Raw genomic sequence first — 25,968 nt, 5'->3', positions numbered from 1 at the left:
CAGCACTTCTCATCACTCTAAAAGGGGAGTGGGAGAGGCCTGTGTGTCTGTAGCTGATAGTTGTCAAGTAGGGCTGAGGCAAAAAAGAGATGTCTTAGGATGTGTCTCGTTTGTCATAATATCAGCTAAAGAAGTATGTTTTACAAGGGACAATAATCTGCCTTTCTTTTAGAGAGATGTAGATTTCCTGGTTAGAATAGTCAGTATGCGGCAAGTATCACTGTGTTCAAACCACTATCGTGGTTGTCCTCCTTTGCAAGCTCTTATCGCTAGTAGCTTTCTTGTACTTTAAATTTTACCTGTGAAAGTAACACAATTCTTTCATTTAAATACAATAATCTATCTGATTTAATCATTCTAAATATTTTGGTTTGTCTTTAATGCGATTTGAATATAAGTTCAAATGTAATTTAATTGTGTGACAGATAATTGATATCTAACTCTAGAATCTGTGATATGACCAAATCTGTGTTAGTGGGAAAAATTAAAATATGACAAATTTTTGGAATATTTATAGAGTTGTCAGTGTTCAACAAATGTTCACTATGGGTCATGCTTTAGGAACCAGTGAATGTACAGGTTGTCTTCAGTAAGTAAATACATAAAAACACATGGTGGGTATGTGATAAAGGTTATACTTAAGTCTAACAAGAAGATTAATTATTGTGATAAAGTGACACCCAAAAAGACATGGTATTTATGGTAACCAAAATGAGGGTTCTTGGACTGATGTGCAGATGATGGGTGGTTCAATATGAGAAGTTATATAAAGCAACTTATAGTAAGTGTAGATGTCAGAATTTGACAGGGTTTACCAGTTGGCTCAGCAACATGACTTAGCAGATAGAAGAACTTGAAATCAAGCCTAATGATCTGAATTTGATGTTTTGTTTTTTTTTTGTTTGTTTGTTTTTTTGTTTTTGTTTTCTTAAAGCCTCTGTGTCTTTATAGGACTCATGTTTCTCTGTGAATTTAGAATATTAATGATAGGCTGTATATGAAGAAATTGTTCCCTAACCAATGGTGTCTTATAATAGACAACCCATTAAACAAAACAAAACAAAACAAAAAAACCCCAGTATTTAATAAATGAAAGGGTTTGGGGTATTATTTAGTACTCCTTGTGTTTGTTAAATCTTCACAGTAAATTACATGGTAGGCTACCACCTTCTGTCTTTAATGATTTATTATCTGCATCGTATAAGATAGCATCTCAAACTCAAGCATAGCCTCATATAACTTAGAGTAGGTTTATGAACATTTGTACAGCCTACGATGTACCCCATACATTTGCAGAGATGAATTTTTTCACCTATGAAACAGAAATGATTTTTTAGTGAAAGATTGATATTCAGGACAATGGGAACTTGAGCCTTGAGAGCTACTTATGTCCACTGGCCATTCAGATTGTTCCGGAATGGATTGCCTGGCTCACTGGAACACAGTCTTGACTGAAAAGGAGTCCTTACCAAGACCCTCGGCTTTGAGTCCATGGTTAATGTTTTGTTATTAATTTACTAATTTATTGTTGTCATTGTCTGACAGAACTTGTGTCAAAGAAGCCTCCTTCATTAAAGCAGGAAAATAGTAGGGATGATGAGAGTTATTCAAAGCTGAGGTGGTAAGGACCTGGTATCTTACAATGGCTGTCTGGTGACCCCCGAGGACAACTGAGGTGGAGACCATAAGCTAGAGCTTTGGGACATTGATGTGGATGTTTGTCTTCCCAGTGCAAAGCCCTTTGGTGCCTTTGAACACGTCTCTTTACCACAATCCTGCAATATTAAGACACAAGGAAGGGAAGCCATTGAAAAACAATACATTTACTGGCCCCTAGTTTGTGGAAAATGAAGCAATATGTGGAATCCATATGTCTTACAATAAAGAGTGTTAACCATTCACGTAATGTATTGAAACCAAATTTAAATGTAGATTAATATTAAAAATTGAAACTATTTCATTTACAGAGGATTTTAAAGGGAGGTATCACTCTAGATGTAGCTTTGTTAAGACCTCTTCATTGAGTGAATTACAGCATTTGTCTTCTCTATCCTACCAAAGCCACAAAGCTTTTACAACTGAAAATATAAATAATTATACATACAGTAATAGTGTTGTGCATGCTCTTTCCTTTATCCATGATCTGAACATTGTTATCTTTAACAAAACTTAGCTAGGCTACTCCTAGCTTTTAAATGCTGGCCTTTGTATTCAATTCTGCTTTGTAATCACAGACAACCTTTTGTACCTGTGAGTCCATTGGAGCCAGCCTGTCTGGCTATGCCAGGTATACGCTCCGTGACCTTGGGCAAGTTAGTTAACTTCTCTGTGCTTTGGCATCGTTGTCTATAACAAATGGTTGTTGTTTAGAAACTAATTCTTATGCTATTATGATGATTTATTAAGTTAATATTTATACTGCACTGAAAAATATGCCTTATCCCTTAAATAGTATTTGTTAGATATAAATAAGGGTTGGTGGTTCTTAAATAGAAAAAAAAATTGGATTCATCAACCTGAGTTTTACTGTGAGCACTGCAAGGAACTCCAAAAAAAAAAAAAAAAAAAAAAAAAAAAAACCTCATGCCCACTTAATCTGAGTTTCTTTTCCTTGCATGTCCGTCCAGGTATCCCCAAGAACACAGTGGTGACTTATGAAATGATGTCAGTTTGCTGCCCAACATGAGTCTCTGCCTCTGCATTTTATGAGTAAAAGATTAAAACAACCCAAATCACGCTTTTTTTTTTTTTTCGCATGGGATGAAAGTGTAATGTTTCACCCTTAATATTGGATGGGATAGTAGCCTGCAGCCTGGACATTCATATTGTGTTCTGATTGCTCGTGTGAAAGCTGAAGTCACGCCATTCTCTTTATCATTATGTGATGAGAGTTGTCACCCCTCTTTATGAACAGCAAGTCCTTAGCTCAGGGAGCAGCCAGGGGCAGATCATAAAATAAAGGATTATAGAGCAGAGATATTAGTGAAATGGAAGCATCAGCACTTCTCACTGTATTTAACTCAGAGACGATGAGGTCTGCCTGGGGAACTAATACTGCTTAACTGTGTTTGGGCGAAAAGCCAAAAGGAAATTGTATTTCAAAGAAAGAAAGTCTGGCACCCCATATGCTGGGCAATCCTGGTCAGCTAACGGGGATATATGGCTGTTATACACCACAGAAAAGAGAATGAAAATAAACGTTTATGTTAAAGAACACGATGTTGACACAGTTTGCAGCTGGAGGGTAATTGACACCACGGGTCAGGGCCTTACATAATTCAAGATAACACCGTTGGGGGCAGCAGAGCTGGCATCTTTCAAGGCACACAACATCCCATGTACAGTTAATTCACTCTCTGTATCATCTGGCCCAGGGAAATACAATGATGATCATGATAGAGGTCCCTGCAGAAGTCATGACAACATTCCTGAGCCCCTGTGCTGTCCTTGACTCCAGGGAATTCTGGATACCCATTAAGACTCACTTTTACTCATGTGTAATCTGTACATGTATGTGTGAGCATGTGACATGAGCGTTCCATCGCCCTCAGAGGTATTGGCTCTCACAGAGTCACAGATGACTATGATCTTTATGACTCAGGGGCTGTTACTTGGGCTTTAGTCCTGGAGGTGAGAGGCTGGTGCTGCTTACTGCTGAGACATCTGTTCATGCCCCTGGGATTCCACAAAAAAGAATCCCACCTAAAGAAATCGGGGCGGGATGGGGGTGGGGGGAAAGAAGGCATGCCTGCTTCTCATAGTGTGCTGTTCTGAGCACAGGGGTTTCAATTCTGGGGAAATTATAAGGAGAGTATTGGAAATCATCTAGGCAGCATTCATACCAGCATGAAGCGTTCAGAAAAAAGTTTTCCTTTAGCTGGGCAGTGATGGCTCATGCTTTAATCTCGGCACTCAGGAGGCAGAGGCAGGCAGACCTCAGAATTCAAGGACAGCCTGGTTTGCAGAGACAGTTTAGACACAGACAGCGTTACACAGTGGAATACTGTCTCAAAAAACAAATGACCACAACATTTGCCTTTTCTTTTTGTGTACCATAGTAAAGTAACTATAAACATAAAAAGAGAATAATTGGCATTCCTGTGAGAAAGGGGTTTTCAGCTCTGCACTAGAAAGAGAATGGTCTCCCTTTCTTTGTCTCTTGACTGAGAAATGGTGCAGTTGAAATCCCCAACCTGCCCAGTTCTGGCCTTCCTGTGAGTATCTGAGTTCCTGGCTATCCGCTGATGATGCTGGGGACTCCAAGTGGCATTATTAGATATCTCCATGCATGAGTGCAGACGGTATGTCTGCCACTTTGAGAATACAGTTTTAGCTCTTCCGTAGACCTGCAACATCTAAGTGTGACACTTGAAGAACTATGCGTATCTATGTGACACCTTGGTTTTAAGACAAATCTCTTCAGACCTATTCAGACTTGGTTAATCAGAGACACAAATTCACAGGGCAATGGAAGAGGAAATCGTGAGGACTGACATGTTTGTCAGTTTCGCATGTAAACATTCATTTAATGAGAGAGCCCTAACATTCTTAGAGCATAGGCCGAAGACAGGAATGACACTGGCAATGGTATGACATATATCATAGTATGTAGATATAGGAACACCCTTGGGGTTGGAAATAGCTTTGTTTCCGTAAGTTAGACAGAAGGATGCATACATGGATGATACAGTATGAATTGTTTGAGAACACAGTAAAGCAAGGAATTCATGGGAATGCCTGTCCTTGAGCTGCAAGATTGCTTTCAAATCTAGGTCTTCAAAACCTCTGTAAAGGAAATGTCCTGTTACTCATTGCTCAAGTTTCTTTCTGGCTTTGTTTAACTAGTGCAACCACTCTTTGTCTTCCTGTGGTTCAGCAGCTAAGTGTGTCTTCACCGAGCTCCTGGTGTGGTATAATGCCATCACATTTACATCTCAAAGCCTACACAGGATGGGAGGTGTATGTGCTTTTGCTGATATCCTCTGAATTTCAACTTGAACTGGAAATCTTCCTATTCTCCAGGACCCTGTTCAAGGTGAAATCTCTGCCCTACATTTTTGCTGAATGGTCTTCTTCTTGGAATCCTGTGTAGGCCACCACCACCACCCTAGAGTGCAGGACAATGGTGGCACATAGAAGTCCTCTCACTGACGGGTAGTGACAGGTACGGGTAGAAAGTGCTCCACTCAAGGAGGCAGCTTGCTGGCTGGACAGTAACTATAGTTGTGATTCCCTGGACACTGGTGATGGGGGTTATTCTTCTGTGTATATGTTCTTCTTGTTCATTGATAAATAAATTGGCCAGTAGAGACAGGACGAAGGGCGAGGATAGGAAATGAGGAATATGCTGATGAGAGGGGCAAGAGGGGCTGTTGTGAGATCTATGTAGAGATCAGGACGATAGGACATGCCGGGCGGTCTATGGTGAGATAAGGCCATTTGGAAATCCATAGATTAGCCGTTATAGGTTAATAATTAAGACAGAGCTAGCCAGTAAGAAGTCCGGTGGCCATTGGCCAACAGTTTAATAATTAATACAGTGTCCCTGTGTTTACTTGGGGCTAAGCAGGTCAGGGAGGCAGGGCAGGTCAGCAGCGTGGGGCACAGGGAAAGTAGTGAACAAATTCATTTTTATATGAAAGCAGAGAAATTGTAAGAGCATATTTGCATCTCATTTGACATTCTTCCAACATATATCTGTTCTACATCCTGAGAACTCTTCTTCAATATTCACCCATGTTTATTTGGTATTAAATGTGGATTAGCCAGTGCATGCTAGGAATAAGTTTTAACATTTTTTTAACAGCTCTATTTAAACCCTTTTTTTTTCCTGCATTGAAAATTTTATTCTCCGTAAAATGGTTCCATATAACCACCTTTTAAAGAGCATAGGAAGTGTTATGGTTAAAAATAGGCAATGAGCACTAAGGGCATTGAATTTGCAATAGCAATTCTAATCTGATTCCTCCAAAATATGGCCCAATCTCTTCCCACAGGAAAACCTCCTACAAAATGTCACACTTTGATGACTAAGGCACATTCATGTGTGAGGAATGACACCTGGAGATAACTATGACCTCACTCAGAATCTGTGAGACTTCTCTGTTTAACAGGCACCTCCTGTTCTTTTAGACACAGCTCCTTTATGGTGTGAGCAAAGTTAGTATGTGGTTGTGTATGCTTCTCAATTTTGCACATGTAGCCAGTCAGTCAGGAATGAAGACAAAAGCTGCTCTTTGTTGTTCCGTGGTTAATAAAAGATTGCCAGTTTGGACCATGGGGCTACGTTTGTAGATAGCTTGGATCTCAAAAATTTGGCCAATAATTTGATTCAGATTTTTTACCAGAGAAATGTCACCAGAGAGAATAATCAGTTCCTAGATCTTTATACACTAGAAATCCTGTCCCTGTGAACATTAGGGAATAAGAAGGGGAGGAGAGCAGACTTTTGTCTTGAATGCATCAGGGTTGTGAAACCTGATTTATGGAACAATATTTCTTTGCAGAATTTTCCATATGAAATTTCTCCTGAATTTTCTGTCAATGTGAACATAAAAATGAATGGTGTTTTGTTTTCCTTTTTAATTTTGCATGACTTTATCCATGTGTGCAAGTGTGTGCTGGGCCATAAAACTGATATAGTGCCTCCCAAAAGATGCATTAGGAAGTTTAAGAAGTAACTCTTAAAGGGAATAGGTCAAACATTTGCTGACTAATTTGTTAGCAAAGGGTTGGACGTCAGCAAAATTGTGACACACTTGTCTTTGGTAGAGCTTGGAGCTGAACCACTGAGCTACCCGTCAGCTCCAAAGACAGTTGTGTAGTCATTGACGATCCACCTCCCTTTAAGGTAGCAGCCTCATGGGCAGTTTGTTATGTATTTATATACTATTTACATTATGTTATGTATTTCTACATAACTTAGCACATACTTACTGACTATGATTCCTAAGATGGTTACCGAGTTACAATAGTGGCATCTGGGTCTGCAATGTGGCCATGACATAAGATGCTAACTTGTTCCTTCATTAGTTCTATTTCCTGTAAACATGGCTGTGCATGGTTTTGGGAGAGGAATGAGCCAAGTTATCTGTAAAGGACCGGATAGTAAATATTTTAAGTGTCATAGTATTGTAGGTATCATAAGCCATATTGAAGCATTGTGAGATTTTCCTTTCACAGATTCAGATGTAGAAAATCATATTTTACCAAGCAGTTCCTACAAAGCAGACTTTTTCCCCTTTGGGTTGAAGTTTATTGATCCCTCCTATTAGGAAATGTTATTCCAGGCATTGCTGATCTCAGCATTCCAGGTCACTACAATCGCAGAAACCTTTTTCAAATTTAAATTTGTCTATCTGTTTATTTATTGTAATCATCTATGTGGGCATGGGTACCACAGCACGGATACTGAGGTCAGAGAATAAGTAGCAGCAGTTGGTCCTTTCCTCATAATATGTGGCGTCCTGGGGCCGTTAGGTCATTAATCATGGTTGCATACTCCATGTGCCATTGACACATTTCAACATTACAGTGAAGAGGCAGAGATAACCATGCCTTTTACATCGAGGTTTGTTTGCGTCATGGTGTGCTCATTAATGGATGTCTGCAAACAGGTTCATGGCAGAAGGGAAGGAGTCAATTCAGAGTATGAGCAAATCAGCCCAAAGTGTCAGGCAAAGCATGCTTAGGCTTTTGGCATGTATTCAAGAGAATGATCGAAAGAAGTGGAGGGAAATGTTACAGTTATTTTTTAGCTAAAATATTAGAAAATCTGGCAGGCTTACCAGTGCATATGGCAGGAGCTCTATTAAAAAAAACTCCACTTGGGGTGGGGCTCCTGGGAAACATGTATGTGTTAGGATAGTTATTCTTAGGTGAGGCTTCTGGGAAATGTGAATGTGTTAGAATAATTACTCTTCTCATTTTCTTATCAAGTCTTCAGGTGAATCAGATTTGCTGAGGGTTGGTCTCCAGGCCCAGTGATTGACAGGTCAACCTGATTTAGTTTTCAAAGCAGGAGGCAGGAGAATGCAGTGTTCCAATATTTGTAGCAACTCAAGAGTATCCTGTAACTTGGTAAGAAATAGGACACAGATTTTATAGTTCTGATCAAGAGGAAGTACTTTTTCTTTATTGGGATTCTTGGGAGTATTCTCTTTTCCTTCTCATGTATTTTAATGCATAGGGAAGTTTCTCTTTTTGAAGTTTCCAGTCTATAAGATGAAAACTACAGGTCATTGAAGGAGGGATCAGGTAACCTAGAGTTTTGGTCACACTCTCATATACAGCTTCTAGGCCACAGCTGTGTAGAATGATGAGAAAGATCGTGAGAAACCACATCACAGACTCCAACCCCCAAGTACTCTGGCACTGCCTGCCACTGTCCAGGACAAAACCAAGGGTGTTTCCAGCTTCCAGCTATGGACGGGGTCGCTTTCCAAGTCTGTATGCTGCTAGACCACTTTGTATCTCCCATCCTTCCCAGCAGAATCCTCTCCTATGATAGATAGTGGGACCCAGCCAGGCTGGGCGTGGGTGTGAATGTCCTTTGTACACTACACCCTGTTCTGGAGTCTGTCTTCGAGAAGTATTTTGAGGGGGAACTGGACAAGGCCTAGTAAGAGTTCTAAGAATAGATGAGACAAGCTCTCCTGTATGAAAATTTGGGAATTGTCTGCTAAGAAGGTCAGTGACTGTATGATGTGTATGATGTGTATTGTGCTGTAGAATAAAGCATGTTATAGAGAGCTTTTCACATGTTTGGCAGTTAGAATAATACATATAGGATATAATTGCTTAAAATTTGGAGAAACAAGGTTTTCTGTTTAACTGCCTTCTGTGTGATGTAGTGTTATTCCAAGACAGAAGGCTGATAATTTTGTACTCCCTCCATCCCCACTTTTGTTTAAACACCTAGAAAGTACAAATTTACACATGCTGTTCCCTTCCCCAGAAGTCATGGCTCAGACCCATAGCAAGCACTCAGGAGGTTTGATCAGAAGTGTTGTGAGTTTGAGGGCTATCGGGGTTTCACAATGAGTTTCAGGTCAGCCTGGCCTAAGATGTGAAACTTGTCTCAGAAAGTCCAAATATAAAAGGTAAAACAATGTGGATTATACTGACCTCTTGATGTCTATGCAAAGAGAAATAATACTAGCATTAAATGAATTAAAGATCGAAGGAGCACTAAATGATTTCTAATAGGAAAGAGGAAACAGATCCAGGACGACAGCAGAGAATGATGTTAGTAGTTTCGTAACACACTTGAGCTGAAAAGCAGCAAAGATGAAAGCAACAGCTGTCCTGCATTTCACATGGAGTGGAAGGAATTCTTTTCTCCATAGTAAATTGCCTGAAATGGCAGGTAAACCTACAGACTGGATATTTAAGTTGAGTTTTCAATAAAATAGAGCGTTACCATACATAACAAGGGCTGAGATTCCAAACACTGGATATTCAGATTTCAATCACACGCCCAAGGGAAAGAACATTGGGGCCGAATAGAATATGCAGGAGCATATGGTAGAGCATAACCGGATGCTAAGGATTTTATGAAACAGGACACCAGGGCTCACCCACCACCGTGTTTGCTCTCAGAATGCTGTTTTGGAAACTAAGTCAGAGGACTTAATATTGTCACCATTCTCCTCTCCTCACTTGATAACTTTGCCATGAGTATTGCTTTGAAGTTACAAAGAAGCCATAGCATATAGACACATTTCACAAGGTAGACTCCATTGATAATGAAGAAAGGCGGTATGTGTTGGGTAGATTAACAATTCCAAATGATGTTAAATATTAGACAAATTAGGAATGGGCATTCACATGGCCAGCTGGGCAGCTGACCACAAACAATCGCCATTTAGTTCCAGTCTAGAATTCTCTCTGCTTTTCAGGCTCAGTTATATACTTAATGGAATTAAGGATTCAGTTTCTTCTTCAACAATCCAGCGAAGTAATGCTGCTGTCTTTAGTAGTTAAAGGTCTTAGTAAAGTAAGTTTAGTAAGGCAAAGCACTAAGGTGTTTCCGCCTGAGGTACTCTACATGAAATTCTTCTCTGCCGAAAGATAGCTCGGAGTTAGTGTGCTATTACCCACAGGGGAAAACAGTGGAAGTAACTTCCAAAGACGTCATAATCCCAAGTAAGAGCTCAGCATTTGCCCTGATGGTTTTCTATCGTTCTACTGTGGCTGTAGTACCTTCTGATTTCTTTTCTCAGTGGCTTCTGCTCTAGTCTGTGGATCGCTGGATATTCATGTTCCGGTTTCACCCTGCCCACTTGAAGCTGTAGTCCTGTGTCTGTTGCTTTGGAATGATTTCCACATGGCCAGGACTTATGTCACAAGAGGAAGGTTAAGAGTTGAGATAGAGCCTTAACCACAGGAGACAGATAAATATTGAAAAAAAAAAATGTCATTTTTTTTTCTTGAAGATATGCTCATACTGATGGAATGGGGAGGCTGGGTAAAACAGAAACGGAGACACCAAGGCCAAAATATTTTAAGTCATGAGATAACACTATGGCACGGAAAGGGATGGCCAGTAAGATTTAAATTTGAGGTACATCTTACCTGTATTCCTGCTGTTATGTAATATTACCGTGTTGTCTCCCTCAAAACACCTACCAAAGGACAAGACCGAAAACTCCACTTCCTGGATGTGATTTTAAGTAATGGTCCTTTATATAGTCACTCCTGATTCTTTTGGGTAAGGGATGAATGTTTTCTTTCCGCACAGCTTAGCATGCTGTAACTTGGTTATTGGAGGCGGGACACTATGTAGTAGATTTGTTATGGAAGGCAAATGCGAGTCATATGCATTCCGAGAGCCATACTGAACGTGTCAAATTTATTTTTAAGATTACTTTTTATTAATTTATTTTACATCATGACCACAGACTCCCTTGCTCCTCCGCTCTGCCCCCACTCAAACCACCTGTCCTCTGTATTTGCTCAGTAAGGGGCAGGGCTTCCATGGGTATCAGCAAGGAATGAATGGCAAATCAGGCTACCATAAGACTAAGAACCACTCCCCCACCCCAGCCCTGTACTCGGGTTGGGCAAGGCAATCCAGTATGAGGAATGGGTCCCCAGGAGCCAGCCAAAACACCACAGACAGTTCTGGTCCTATTTGCCAAGACTCCCACAAATAGACTAATGTACACACTTATCACACGTCTTTCCCATGCAGTTGGTTTGGATACTGTGAGTTCCCATGAGCCAGGCTAGACTATTCTGTGCCTTTTCCTCCAATGTCCCTGACCCACATGTTACCTAAAATACTTTCTCCTCATCTTCAGAAGGACTCCAGGAGCATAGCCCAGTCTTTGGCTTTGGGTCTCTGAATCTGCCTCCATCAGTCACTGGATGAAGGCTCTTTGTTCACAAATGGGGTAGTACCCAATCTGATCACAGACGATATCTAGTTCAGGTTATATATCCACTTCTGCCAGCAGTCTTAGCTGGGGTCATCCTTGCCGACTCCTGGAAGTTTCGCTCACATCAGGCTTCTAGCCAAGCCCCCCTTTCCAGTCATCTTTCCCAGAACTCTCCCCCATCACCCACTTCCACACCCAAATCTTCAAGTCCCTATCGCCACCTGCCCCCCCCCCACCCAGGAGATCTCCTGCACTTCCCCTTCCATGGGAAATTCATGTATCCCATCTTGGACTCTCCTTTTTTACCTAGCTTCTCTGGGTCTGTGCATTGTAACATAATTATTCCATGCTTTATAGTTAATATCCACCTAGGAGTCAGTACATAACTTGTTTGTCTTTCTGTGTCTGGGTTTCTTCACTTAGGATGCTTTTTTTTTTCCTAGTTGCATCCATTTGCCTTCAAATTTCCTAATGTCAGTAATAGCTGAGTAATATTCCATTGGGTAAATGTACCACAGTTTCTTTATCTATTCTTCAGTTCAGGGGCATCTAGATTATTTCCAATAAATGAACAAATAAAGCTACTATGAACGTGGTTGAGCCTGAACTTCTTGTGTTCTTATTAGTAGGCACATGTAAAAAAATTAGATCATATCTTTACCATGGAGAAATATTTTCACATTCACAGAGGCTAGTAGTACCATTTCCTTTGTTGCATAGACATTCATGCAACATATAGCATAAGTTAATGCTTGTGTTGTCAAGTTCTGTCAACTTTGAATACCAAAACTCTTGTAAATTCCAAAAATTTGCTAGAAAATGGTGATAATTTATTATTTCTCTACAAAGGTTAATGCCCTTACACACCCTGAAAATGCCCATATTCCTTCATCAAAATGGTTAATAGGTCAGTATTGTGGTCATGTATGTCATCATGCCAGCATAAGCAAGTCCTTGTCTTCTATCTCCAGAACTTCAAAGCAAAAGGAAGGTAAAGGATTATTCAAGGATAATAACTGTCTCAATATTCTTTTGCATTCATTAAATGTGTTGAGTTGGTGTGAAATCTTTCTTCACTACTTCAAAAATAGGTGCCAATGTCGGATTGCTCAATGAATAACACACATTTGATTTACGAAAATCACAAACACACACACACACACACACACACACACACACACACACACACGGGGCTCTGAGTCAAACTTTGCTTGCCTCTGACTATCACTAATGTTTGTAGTTCACGACACTGAGCATGGCTAAGTGTGACTTTGCTAGCATTCTCTCCACAACCTGAGTTTTCTTTCTGGGACCACTGTCACTTCTTGCTAATTTATTCAGAGCTGTATAAAATGCGAAAACATGCACTTACAATTTGGTTTTGCTTATGAGCATTTCCTCACTTGGGCACACTGGGTCCCTAAAAGACAACGGAAGGAGCCGTATCTCTGCGCTCCTGTCAATGCTTTAGCTGGAGCATTAGAGATCAATTCCTATCCTTTGAAAGAGAAAAAAAACAACTCATGCAACTGGATTTTTCAATATACAGCACAATTTTCCATGAGGTAAAGCTGCACCCTCTGTTATTAATAGATCAACAATATACATGGCCTCTTCTCAGTCCAGGCCAGACTTGAGACTCTATTGGGCAGTAACTCACCTTGAAAAAGACTGGTTAATTATGCATCCCTCTTGCCCTCTGCTGAAAACTGACCCCATTGTCAGAACCCTGAACGTGTACTTGGAATTTTTGAACCCCTCAGTCATTTGTCTTCCCAATGTGGACACATTTAATAACTCATCCCTCTGTTTTTCAACCTTGTCTCTGTAACTTGGGAATAATGATTAATTTTGGGAAGCACAGCTGAACTGATAATAAATCTGTTATTTATCATTAATATTTTCAAACTTATTCTGAAAAGGTAGGAACTTGGACAAGGTTCAAGCAAATCAGGATTTTATTTGTTAGTCTTGAAGACACCAGATACAATCCCCGTAGTATTATTTTAGACTCATTACCACCCTGTGTTCAACCTTGAGCCCAACTAGGCCCTCAGTCTTCCTGTCTTTCTAAATGACTGGCTTATCAGAACATTTTCTCATGCAGCTGTTCTCAATTAATCAGTCATACATGGCGGGCCACCTGGATATGATGTATATGTCACGAATCTGAGTAAGACCAAAGAATGCAAATGTGCACCAATTTCACCTAATCTGCAGCATTGAAAATGCCAGTTGCTTTTTCCTTTGTTTGCGTCCTTTCATGAACCGTGTTCTTATGATCAACATAACAGCTGAGAAAAGCCAGTATTTGATTGTATGTCTGAAAGTTACCTTAGGGGTAAGAAATGATGAGCCTGAATCCAAGGCCAGGGCAAGGCTATTTCTCAGATGAGGGACATCAATTTGAGATGACCATACATGGTTGCTCTGACTCCAGAGCGCACCCTTTTATGGCACTCACTGTGATGGGCAGTATCCCTTCAGTTGACATGACTCATCTTATTACATGTGTTGTGTCCCACTTAATTGCTTTACCCACAGTGGTGGCCAAAGTATGTGTTAGCTCAATTCATTAAACTCAATAGAGCACATGGATGGAGCCACGTGTGTCCCTGTGCTATGGCACAGCTACTTCTGATGTGATGCATCTTTTCATTGCTGTGCACTGTGAGACTGGTAGGAAAAATTCTTACATCACGAATATTTTAGATTCCCTCATCTCCTGGCAGTGCAGTCATAGCACAGCTCTCCTGAGACTCCAGACAGACATTCTTTCTCCTGTTGCTTGCACGGGCTGATATGTGGGTATGCGTGCTCCTTTAATTTTGAATTAACCATTTCAATTCACACATTGACCCAGTAAATATTACTTTGATAGAGTTGCATTTCTTAGCCACATTTCCCTAACTTCCCCGCATTCTGTATGATCCATACGATTTGTCATGCTTTTTACATAACACTACCCCCACTTAATTACTTAAAAAATCTTTAATGTTATCTTGGAGGGTGGAATATAATTCTTATTAACTTTTATTTTAAATAATGAGTCACAGAATGGGTACTGTGTTGGAGTTAGTCAAACTTACAAATGTGTTTTGCTCAAAAGCAGGAAAGGATAGCATAGGATAGAAACAGAAACAAAGACGAGTTATTCCTGAAGAACAAATGATAGTAACATGGAAATCCCACAGTTGATCACAGTTCCCTTGGTGTAAGTACTCCACTTAGTCCTTTAGCCTTCTATGCACCCTGATGAGGTTATTTCCACAGCTGATTATCGCTGGTGCCTGAACAGGCATGGTGAAAATACTCCGCATCCAACCTTCATCCATTCTCTCTCACCCCACACATCTGTCCCTTTGGAGTACCAGATTGGTCTGTTAATGCACAAGGTAATAATATAATGTGTTGTATTACCATAGTTTAGTCTAAAGTTTAACTCCTTATTTCTACTTCATTACACAGTATTTTTAAATGCACATAAAAAGAATCCAAGGTTTTATCTTCAGTTTAGGTCACATAAAGTTGTGATTATTATATAGACATTTTATGCTAATGATTCCATGGTGGCTACCATTCCATGTTAAATGTGACCTGAGATGTCTTCAGCTTTAGTTCAATCCCTTTTTATGCAGTAGTTGTTTTCAGAACAGTAACTACACACTTTGTCTGCCTACCAACTGTTGCTCCTAAGGGGAAATGCAAGTCTAGATTTCTGAAATACTCTGACCACAGCATCTTCATCAGCTAGTCAATATTTAACATTGTTTTATGCTTATTTGTTAAAAATCTCTCCCTTTGCAAGTATATCTGTGGGTGTATACATCTCTTTCTCTCTCTCTCTCTCTAGGATGCTCATTAGCACTGAGCCTACAAGCAGTGGAAGTCACCATAGCACTATAACTCATCTCCAAAGGACACTTACATAACACTTTTCCCTGTGCTTAGGGACACTAGATAGCACCTCAGCATTGCACTTGGGAACCATTGTAAACAGCAAAATTGCCTACATAAACCACAAAATGTGATACAAAATAGACTGGAAAAGGGAAACTTGTTTATAGTATGAGAGCCAAAACAAGGCTTGTTTTACTTACCCTCAACTGGGGGCGTGGCTTTGAGGTGACCTAAACTCTGCCTACCTGTGGGTGACTGGAAAAATGCTTCTGGGATTGCTTTTCAGTTCATAAACGTTCAGCGAGTGAGCAAAAGCAGAATCTGCAAACAGAATATTGCAAGCCAGGCTCAGCATTTTCAATGTTAAGCACTGTGCCATGTGTGTTTAGTGACCTTTCTTCTAACTGTTGCCATAGCACGCTCTTATTGATGTCTATATTATTTCTTCAGGCCAGTAGGTTTCCTCAGAAGGGGGTAACTTGTATGTTGACTGGAGTGTTGTACATTAGGTTATTAATATGGCTCAAATCTCACCCCAGTGACTCAAGCAGTCACTAATGACATAAAACCCAAATTCATACCTCTCAGTTAAAAGCAGTTTTGATATCTTGTAAAATGGACTTGCCATTTTACAAGACTTGGTGAGTCTGTGTTTGCCAGATGATCTCAAACTTTTTACTTATCACTAAGAAGTCTTTTGTTTTGGGAATACTTTACTCTTCCAACAGGACATAGGATTCCCTTGGGGGTTAGCTGTCAAAAATTTCTTCAAAATACCATTAGATTCCATGTCTAGAAATTGGATGAGTAAAGAGTGACTGATCCGCATGGGGCTGCCTTATCTGTGGACTATCCCCCTCCTATGGGGATGCAAGGCAAGTGTGGATGTTCCAATCATTCTTCCTCCCTAATAACATGGCCTTTAAAGCATTAATGCTGTGTGTGAGACTCTTGGCCTCTTATAATTGATCCCAGACAGTTAATGCTTCCATCATACATTGTATACGTATGGAAGTTTACTTTTTAGTATTCTAGCTGTTTTCTCTGTTCCTTCAGACTATAGAATGTGACTTATCAACTTGAAATCTCTTCAGAGTCCAGGCAAGGACTGTCCTATTTACAGTCCTTTACCCAGAGAAGTTTGAGAAGGGGAATTGCATGGAAGGAGAGTACCCCAAGGTGCTCTGCCAGTATCTCCTGGAAACATAAGCTGAACCAGTCATATTGTTTAGGTGACAACAAGACATTTGTCTTTCAATTTTTCTCTCCATTTCTCATCTGTAATTGGTGACCTTAAAAACATTCTGTCCATCCAACACTGGAGCTTAGATGACTTAAACTCTTCAAAACTCATTAACGAGAAGATGACAGAGTCCCCACCCCTCCAAACCCAGTACAGTAGGTAATGGAATAATTAGTCACCATTGAGAACTTCATTTTAGAAACTATGGCTCAGCTAACTGAATGGTTTTTGCAGCTTGAACTTTCCATATTCAGACTCCTTATATTTTAGAGAACATATAGTTTTGAATATTAAGTGTCTACTTGTAGTAGATGATGCCATGTGTGTTTACATATTTTTGTTTGCCTTTTCATTTTGATGAGCTTATACAGTGGATCATAAAAAAAATTCTCAAAAGAGTATCTTTAATGTATGGATGGGAATCAAGATTCACTAGACGCAGTGCTGATAAACTGAAGTTTATTCCGGGAGAACTCACTTACACAAAAGGCAGGCGAGTCCTGCTCTGAGCATCCACACATTTTCCTTTGGGGGAGGGATAGAAAATATAATATCAAATGTTTTTATGCCTAGTAAGCAAATGGTTTAAAGACTTCCTCTTTACCAAGTGCTATTTACCACTAAGGATGGTTAAAAATCTTAACCCTCCCCCAAATTCTGTGTCACGTAAACATCTGAGAGATTGAGTAACAAGAGAAAAGAGAATTACAATATGAATCTACTTGAAAACCATGTATTGAGTAAACAATTGAAGGCCATGCACTATTCTCATTCTAAGAATATAACCCCTTTTCCTCTAAAATTACATTCTATTAGTGGAAGGAATCTCGTGAACTAACTGAGGAAGTAATAAGATAGTTGTCTGGCATGAATATAAAGGGGGAAAAAAGGGCAGGTAAGAGTGTTGCCAAGTTTACTTTGGACTGAATAACCGTGGGTGAAAATATGAATATAGCTGATAGCATGTGTAAGACTGATAAATCAGCAAGGAAAAGGGATTGTGTGAGGATAGATTAACTGTGTTTTGGCATTAGGCGCCTCACTGACAGATGCATTTAATTAGAAGAGAAGGTGTTGGAGAGCAGGCAATCAGTACCTGGGAGAAGAACATCTCAGATGCTGGGAGAGCAGGTCCCTGAGGCTCTCACAGACAACACTGTGCCATAGATGACACAGAGGTCCGGAACGTCCAAAGGGAAGTCAGCGCTTCCAGAGTACCAGAGTCATCTGTGTTTAAGGGAGATGTGGCAGCTCTAACAACCCTTAAGGGAGGACAGTATTAGATTGGACTTTTAAAGGACCACTCAGGTTCTTGCATTGAGAACTTGTTTTAGGCACAGTATGTGAGTAGGGGATGTGTAGGGAAGGCACCACTCCAGGATTCTGTTTTGTTTTAGAAGGCATAAAGAGTCCTCCTGAAACCAAATAGTGGCAGTGTGTAAGAAGTACGGTTTTTCTGCCCGCTGCCTGGTCTTGTCCCGCCGCCGCACCAGCCCCAATTAACACACAGAGACTCTGTATTAGATATTATACTGTTGGCCAGTTACTACTTTCTTATCGGCTAGCTCTGTCTTAAGTATTAACCCATTTCTATGTATTTCCATGTGGTCTTACCAGCGAGAGGCGGCTGGCGGTTCTATTCTCTCCAGACTCTCCATGTTGACTCCTCCTTCCTACTTCCTATTTCCTCCTCGTCTCCTAGCCCTTCCTATCTTCCTTTCCTATTGGTCAACAGTGCTATATTCATTAACCAGTATGAGAAATATATATAGAATGGCATCTCCCATCAGCAGTGTTTTAGAAGAATCTACATATTATTTATTATTATTATTTTAAGGAGAAGACGTGAATAGACCATTCCTAGTCGATAAGAAGGCTAGGCTTATCGGATCTCCTCCTTGATAAGCCTTCAGTGTGAGGACTAACAGTGGCCTGTGTTGGGTCTATAGACACACATTACCACAAAGAACACAGTGCTATCTCAGGATGAAAGCTGGTTATGGGGATGCTGTATTATCATCTATGGAAAGATGCTCTAGAGACTGAGAATAACCAAGGACAGAGCCTCAGGGACAGGATACGGAGCCATCATTTCCAAGTGACTTTTCTTATTTGGTTTGGCAGAGTAGAGAAAGTTAATATTTTTACCTGAAAAATGTTTTCAGACTCAAAGGGCATTGTTAGTTTTCCATGTCCACTGTAATTGTACAACAGTGAATGTAAGGGTATACTAATGCACACTGTCTATATCAGATGACATGTTACAGGTTCTTTCCAAAATGAAGTTCATTCCTCATTTTGAGTTTCTCATCTCTCCATGGAGCACAACCCTCTTTGCTATTTTGTTAGATTCAGATTTTCATTGAGTAGAAAAGAAAGAAAACAAAATAAAACAAAAGAAGACTTTACTTTCTTTATCTCCAGCCGGCTCACTAAGAAACTCGAGAACATTACAGTCCGTGAAGACTTGCTTTTCACTGAGAGTGTGCCCTGGACGGAAGATTTGTTTCTTCGCCAAGCTGATTATTTCCTTATAGCTTCTGTCTGGATACTAGTAGATACACCAAGGCAACTTATGGCAAACAACAGTGCCTTCTCAGTGGTTTGCGGATACCTCTGGGGTATAGGTTTAGCTCCATTTTCTCTGTGTTTTGAGGAGAACTGGACTGAAAGACATACAGGTGCTTGTCATTGAGAAAGAGAACTCTCAAATATTCATGAAGTGCCTGCGATTGCATTTTAATTTACTTTAGGAAATTACCTGCTTTGTTATTCATTTTTGTTTTGCATAATAGTTCTGACAGCTCTGGTTGGTCTCAGCTCCCGAGGAGTCTGTGCAGATGCAGTTTCACAGATATCTAGCACACAGATTTTTCTGTTGAATCATAAATTGAATTTCATTCACAAGAAGGTAATTTACACTTTAAGGCATATTTCTGTTAATGTACTGGATTCGTTAGAATGGCATTTCTCTTCAGTTCTCGTGGAAGTTAATTTTTTTTCTCTTCCATTTAAAACTATTTTAACATAATTTTGGTTTGGAGAAGGAAGAACATACTAGTTATTTTTGAGGTTATGTGGTTACTGTAAGTGGATCAATTTTAGAAGGAAATTAAATTTGTGGCTAAATGGTAGGTCGTTTAAAGAAATTGACATTATCCAGATGTCAAACAACAACATGATGGAAATATTTTTTTTTATATTTCTATACATAAGAAAACAGGTGTGTATAACGTCAGACATGAAATGAAAAATACACTGAGTTATCCTTTCTAAGACATACATGAAATCACATTTTTAAATCCATTAGAGTACCACTAGGCAATTCAATTTGAGTAGACTGACTCATTAGATATTCATGCTTGGAATATATTGGCTGTTTATAAGACTTGATTTAGCTATCATTTTATGCAAAGCTGAGTTATTGGTGTAAACTTCATTGAACACTTGACATCCTATGGTTCCAGTAAGCTTTGTTCTTTTCACTTTTTCTCTACTCGTTGTACATCCGAGATGATCATGGGCAACATTAAGATTTCCTAGAGCTCTCATTTCTCTCTGTGTGTATGTGTGCCTGCGTGTGTTTGTGTGCGTGTTCATGCCATGCTTATGCATGTATCTACAGAAGCAGGAGGGGTGTCTTAGAACTCTTGTTTGTAAAACTGAGGGTGGTTTTAAGAAGTCTGAAGAGAGCTGGGAACTGAACCCAGGTCCTGTGGAAGAGCAGCAAGCACTGTTAGTCACTGCGCCATCTCCCTAGGGCAGGTCTCTCTTTCCCAGTCCTGACAGTCTTGTGAGACTGCCATCCTCTCCCCCAATAGCATCCTTATAGCCATCCAGTCTCAGTCTCTGCAGGTCCCTGGTGTTATCAGTCTGTGATCAGTTCTAAACTTCTGCTTTCTTGTCTCCTTCCTTCTTGAGAGATTCTAAAATGTATGTGTTCAGAAATATGGGGAAACTTAATTGTTGTTCTTCCCTGTGAAAATCCACTGTAAATTTAAAATTGTTGCCTCATAGTGTTGGTCTCTGATTGCAGAATTTTTACCTGTGTGACTGGTAACTACTCTGTTGGTATCTGCAAGGTGAATCTTACCCTGTTCTGCTTTCCTATATTTGTGCAAATCTGACAAGAGGTTCTGAAATACAAGCCAGTTGGGGAAACAGTTGATTACTCCATCACTTCTCTGGTAACTGGATATCCTCTAGAGTGAGTCATGGAGCACAGGTAGATGACGGTTCTGATGTCCGTCTTCTCCACTTAAAGCTCGGTCTATGAAGTCTTAATATTTGATTGTCTCCGTATAAAGTTTGATTGACTATTTCCCCAAATACTAGAGAACTGAAATCCTATCATGTCAAATAATATGAACTAGATTTTTTGTTGAGAGGTAGCAAGTTCACCTTTCTAGTTGGGACATTGAGGCTCAGGATCCTTGTGAGGGCAATTGTACTGGTAGATCTCTGTGTGCCTGGGAAGAAGCCACAACTGCTCAGCTGCTCAGTGAGAGCTTTAAGCTTTAGCACACTGAATTACACAGTGTAATACAGGCCCCGGGTCTAAAAGCCAATTTTGCCAAGAAAAGCTTTCTGTGTGTCATTTCTGAAAATGACATAGCTCGTCACTCATCACTCTACACAGAAGATTCTTGTCCTCTCAAAATTCCTGTTGTAGATCTCATCCCCATCATGCTGGCCTTGACACAAGTTCCATGGCAGTTCCCTTGGTCGTAACAAAGGAGCCTTCTTAAGATTCTTGAGAAGATACAGATGATCTCATTTCTTTCTCTTATAGGTTTCTGTAATCCTGGGAAATGCCTTACCAGATCCTGGGACTCTGGTACCTCCCTTGTATTTCTTGTTCTCCAGGATTTTGAGAAACAACCTTGCTGTTGTTGCTTAAACTGCTTTATCTAGGGTATGTTTTTATAGTAACTCAAACTAAGTTGTTCGCCTCAACCATTGTATACTCATTAAAATTGTTTAAAATAACACAGGCTTCCTATGAATAATTTATGTATTGCAATTGATATTAATTTGGCAAGTACTTTTGAAGACTATCAAGGTGCTTTATCCAAACTGTGTTCAGCATTAACTTCAGTAGCACAGAGTATTACTTAAATGTTATGTGTCTTATGTTTCTTCGTTTACAAATGAAGGCACTATTAGTTGTCCCAAAGTATTTTTCTTGGGTATGGAATGATTAATTATATATAATTCACCAGGATGAATTCCCAAAAGCAAAATAAGCCTCCCAAATGTGCTTATTCTTATCCTTCTCTTGACTACTGACTAATGAGTTTGTGATGTTACAAGAAACAAAAGAAGTATTTGAAATATCAGAAAATTACATATCTTCATAAAAGTCATCTGGAAAGAGTGAAGACTAGATATCTCTTTAGAAACCCTAAAGAAATACTAAGTACCTAGCAAAGGTTAGGGATTAAAATAAGGTGTTCCCTAGAAAACTCCCCAACCATTTAAAAACCCATCTCGTCAATATTCATTCAAAGATCAACAGGTTTACTCAGAGACCCTTCCAGAACTCAAACACTGGAGAGGCTTGTTCTTTGAAAAATTCATCAGAAGCCAGTTAAAACTTTTACAAGTCAGTGTGTTCTTTAGAGCGGTGGCCAGCCAGAGTGGATAGGAGTTCACATCAAAGGAGGGTGTGCACAGTCCTTATTCTATAGGCCCTCTCATAAGTGTGATTTTCCACATCTCTTCATTTTCCCACGTCTTGTTAGCAAACCTTAGTTTCACATTAGGCTGGAGCTGAGCCCATAGCACTCAGCTACTGAATCAAATATGATCTAGGCATGAAAACATTCCAGATTAATTATGCAAAGTAATATGGCACCAGTGCTTACAAATATCAGGTGTATTTAGCCAGATTAAGGTCACAGATAATTGGAAATCTGTATGTAAATTTTCCAATGGATAGCCATAGATCAGAAATAACAATAAAATGTTAATTACTGATATCTGAGGGAGGATACTGTGCTGCTGAATAATAAAACTAATAACATTCATAAAAGTGAGAGAAGAGTCCTTCCAACATGCACACAAACCAGAACAAAATAAACCGTTTTTATTTTTTATCTCTGCTATCCTTGTCCTCTGTAACTAGTATGTTAATTGTCACTGTTAAACATGAATGTAAGCTTTGAAGTCTAGCTGTCGGCGAACTCAGCCTAGTCTCTGGGTATAGATAGATTTGCCGCACTTGGCGTGAGCGAGGAATATTTCCATTAACCTTGTCAGCTTCCAAGAATCTCTTTGGATCACACAGAGAATATGCAGTTGGGTCAAGTGTCTCATTAAAAGACAAGAGATGGAAGCCAGCACTGTGTTGCCTGCAGATCAAAGTGCATCTTAAGTGAATAGGACAATGAATTCTCATGTCACTTTGACACATCTGTAGACATAGGATTTCACAAGATGTTAAAGGGAAATAGCTCTAACACGAAGAAACATGTATTGCCTATTTCAGATACATAATGTGTTGGCAGAACAGAAATATAAAGCAGGTGCATTTCCCTGGCCCATGTTTGAGATACATAACACTTTGCAACCAATGTGCTCCAAAACCAATTTTCCTTTCCAGGCTACTTTACAAGAAGATTTGATAAATTTTCCCATTGTAAACTAAGAAAAAATATCTAATTTTGGAGGTATAATTATTTTGGAATTAGTCTTGAGTTCATGACTACCTTTCCTTTTGGCTGATGGGAGGTGCTGTTTGGCAATGTTGTTAGACATTCATTTGGAATTAGATTCTAGTCACTTTCCACATTCTATTTGTTCACAATTGATGCTCCTTGAGTTAGACATTATTTTAAGTTTCATTGTGGTCATTAATTTGGAGAAGAACTAACTTCAACTGCATTTCATTATTTTGTAGTCATAGAGACCAATCGGAAATGAACATTTCCAAGGTCTATTAAAAGGGTTAATGCACTTCAGGGTTATGTTCATTCTGTTTAAAGAAGAACAAAGACTAAGTTGGAAATGGTACCAGATACTTTTTTCCCAACTATCCTTCAATTCGAGAGGCAAAGCCAGTTGGATCTCTGTGATGTCAAGGCTAGTCTGGTCTACTTATTGGCTTTCAGGTCAGCTGCTAATACACAAGAGACACTGTCGCAAAACAGACAAACCAAGTATCTTTGGTTACCTTTTTCCTAGTGAAATAATGTGGCGTTTTTTTGTCCTGGCTGATCCTGCCACCCTTCAGTCCCAAATGAACACAAGGATGCTATTTTAGTTATAAAACTTTTGGCTTATGACTAGGGATTTCTACTGGCTAACTCTGTCATAATTATTAACCAATTTCTATTAGCTATATATTTCCACGTGATCTGGGCTTATTGGAGAATGCCTGGTGCATGCTCTCTTTCCAGTCTCACATGGTTAGTCCTGCCTACGTTTCCCAGAATTCTCCTCGTCTCCTAGTCCCACCTATCTTCCTGCCTCATTGGCCAGTGTTTTATTCATCTACCAATAAGAGAAACATGATGCACAAGGACTTCCCCCATCAGTGAAAATACACAAACAATAAACAAGGAGCAAGAGTTCCACATCACAATTACTTTCTGCATGATAATGCTTTAGTTAATGGAATAGGAAAATATTTTCACTTCATATAATTAAATTTGTTCTCTTGATTGGTTATGAAAATTTAAATAAGCCCGCAGCAACGTGTATGGTAACATAGTGCAACTTTAGTATTATTTCCTTAGGACGGAGTAGTCTCTACAGGACCCCACCCCTTTTATAGATTCTATATGAGCATATTCATATGGGGTTCATGTTAGAATTAAAAGAGAATTGTATGATACAGGCTGCATTACACATCTTTCTTTGAGAAATGCAAAAATAAATATAAATCTGAAAATTCGCTTTCTAAAAGAATGCTACCACTAAGTTTTTAAAAACTGAAATATGTCTTATCAGCTAACGGTGAAGAACTGCATTAAATTGAATTTTGTAATGAAACAGTGGAACCGTCTTCTGCAAGACGTCTTTGACACCTTAATTTTCTTGCCTATTCTGACATGGAAAGTATCAGCCCTTCATTCATCATGGATCATACTGTACTTCAGTGCGTAAACTTATGATGAATGATGAAGACACACCGGGCCAACTGGGAAGGCTCTAGTTTTCATTTTCAAAAACCATGAAAAGCTTTGATTTGCAGCTGTAAGGAGGAAGTTAAAATATTATCAGAATACCACCAACTTGCAGAGTACAGCGGTTATATTACTGGTGACGGTGCAAAATTATAGCATTGTCCAAGCCAGGGACCAGATGGTCCATCTCCTGTGATTTGGGCAGTGCTGGTTGACTGCAAATTTTTCTTGCTGCCTTGGACTCCTTCTCTCCCTTCACATCTCACCATTAGAACATGAGTTATAGGTCCCATTGAATCTCTGCCACGTGACAGACTGACCTGCTAACAGGCCTGTCTGAGAAATCATTATTGTTTCCCACCCAGACGACAAGTTACACATAAGTAACATCTTACTGAGTGCTTTATGAAATCACTGAGCATTGTTGCAGTTATTGCCTGAAGTCAACATTTCTCAAGTACTCAAATATTAGAAGTAGTTTATAAATTTGGGTTAAAAAAAAAGTCTCTTAAAACTCTGCTTAACATATAAATATTGTTTTTGTTATTATTCTTTTAACAGCACATAAAGTATAACTAAGGAGTAACATCCATGTGATATGAAAAATGTTGGAAATGTTATACACTTGGATAGATTTTCTTTTTCCATTGTTACTGTGTGTGTGTGTGTATGTATGTATTTTTTTGTTTATATTATACGTTTAACATATCTCTCCTCTCCACCCTCCATCCTCCCTGTGTTCTAGTCATCCATGAGCTCCCTTTTTTTACCCCAAAATTCTTAAATTCCTTTGTTCTTCTAGATAACTGTATTTCCATTTAGTAAATACAGACATGATGTTATGCAACTATATGAAATCAGGCAGCCACAGATGTGAGAAAAGAAGATTTATTTTCTTTCAAGACTGGCCCATTGGCTCCAGTTAATTCCATTTTCCCACAGATGACACCTCCGTTCCTCTCTATCACTGATAAGAGTTCTAACACGCGTATATACTGTGCTCTCCTTACCTACTCCACTGTTGCTGGGCACCTAGGATGGTGCACTAACTTTGATATTATGACTAGTACTGTAATACACATTGCTGTGCAAGGGTCTCTGTGGTGCTGACCTGGACTTCTTTGGGTAAATACCCAAAAATGGTGTAGGGGATCATATGGTGAATATATTTTTAGGAGGTTTTTAATAAATCTCAATAGCAGGTGGATTGGATTACTTTTTCACTAGCAGTAAATAACTACCCTCATATTTATTGTCGTTTGATTACTCAGTGGCTAACATCTTGAGTGGAATAAGCTGGAATGTCATGTAATCT

General features: G+C 39.5%; 1 protein-coding gene across 1 annotated transcript in view; it reads left to right on the top strand.

The window, feature by feature from the left end:
* Positions 1–25,968, top strand: part of Gpc6 (glypican 6) — a 948,689-nt gene that overhangs the window by 204,411 nt on the left and 718,310 nt on the right. The gene's annotated exons all lie outside the window — the stretch shown is intronic.

The sequence above is a fragment of the Phodopus roborovskii genome, unplaced genomic scaffold (assembly GCF_943737965.1).
Source record: "Phodopus roborovskii unplaced genomic scaffold, PHOROB, whole genome shotgun sequence".
Classification (NCBI taxonomy): Eukaryota; Metazoa; Chordata; class Mammalia; order Rodentia; family Cricetidae; genus Phodopus; species Phodopus roborovskii.
The sequence above is the reverse complement of the archived record's forward strand: the minus strand, read 5'-3'. Positions and strand labels throughout refer to the sequence as shown.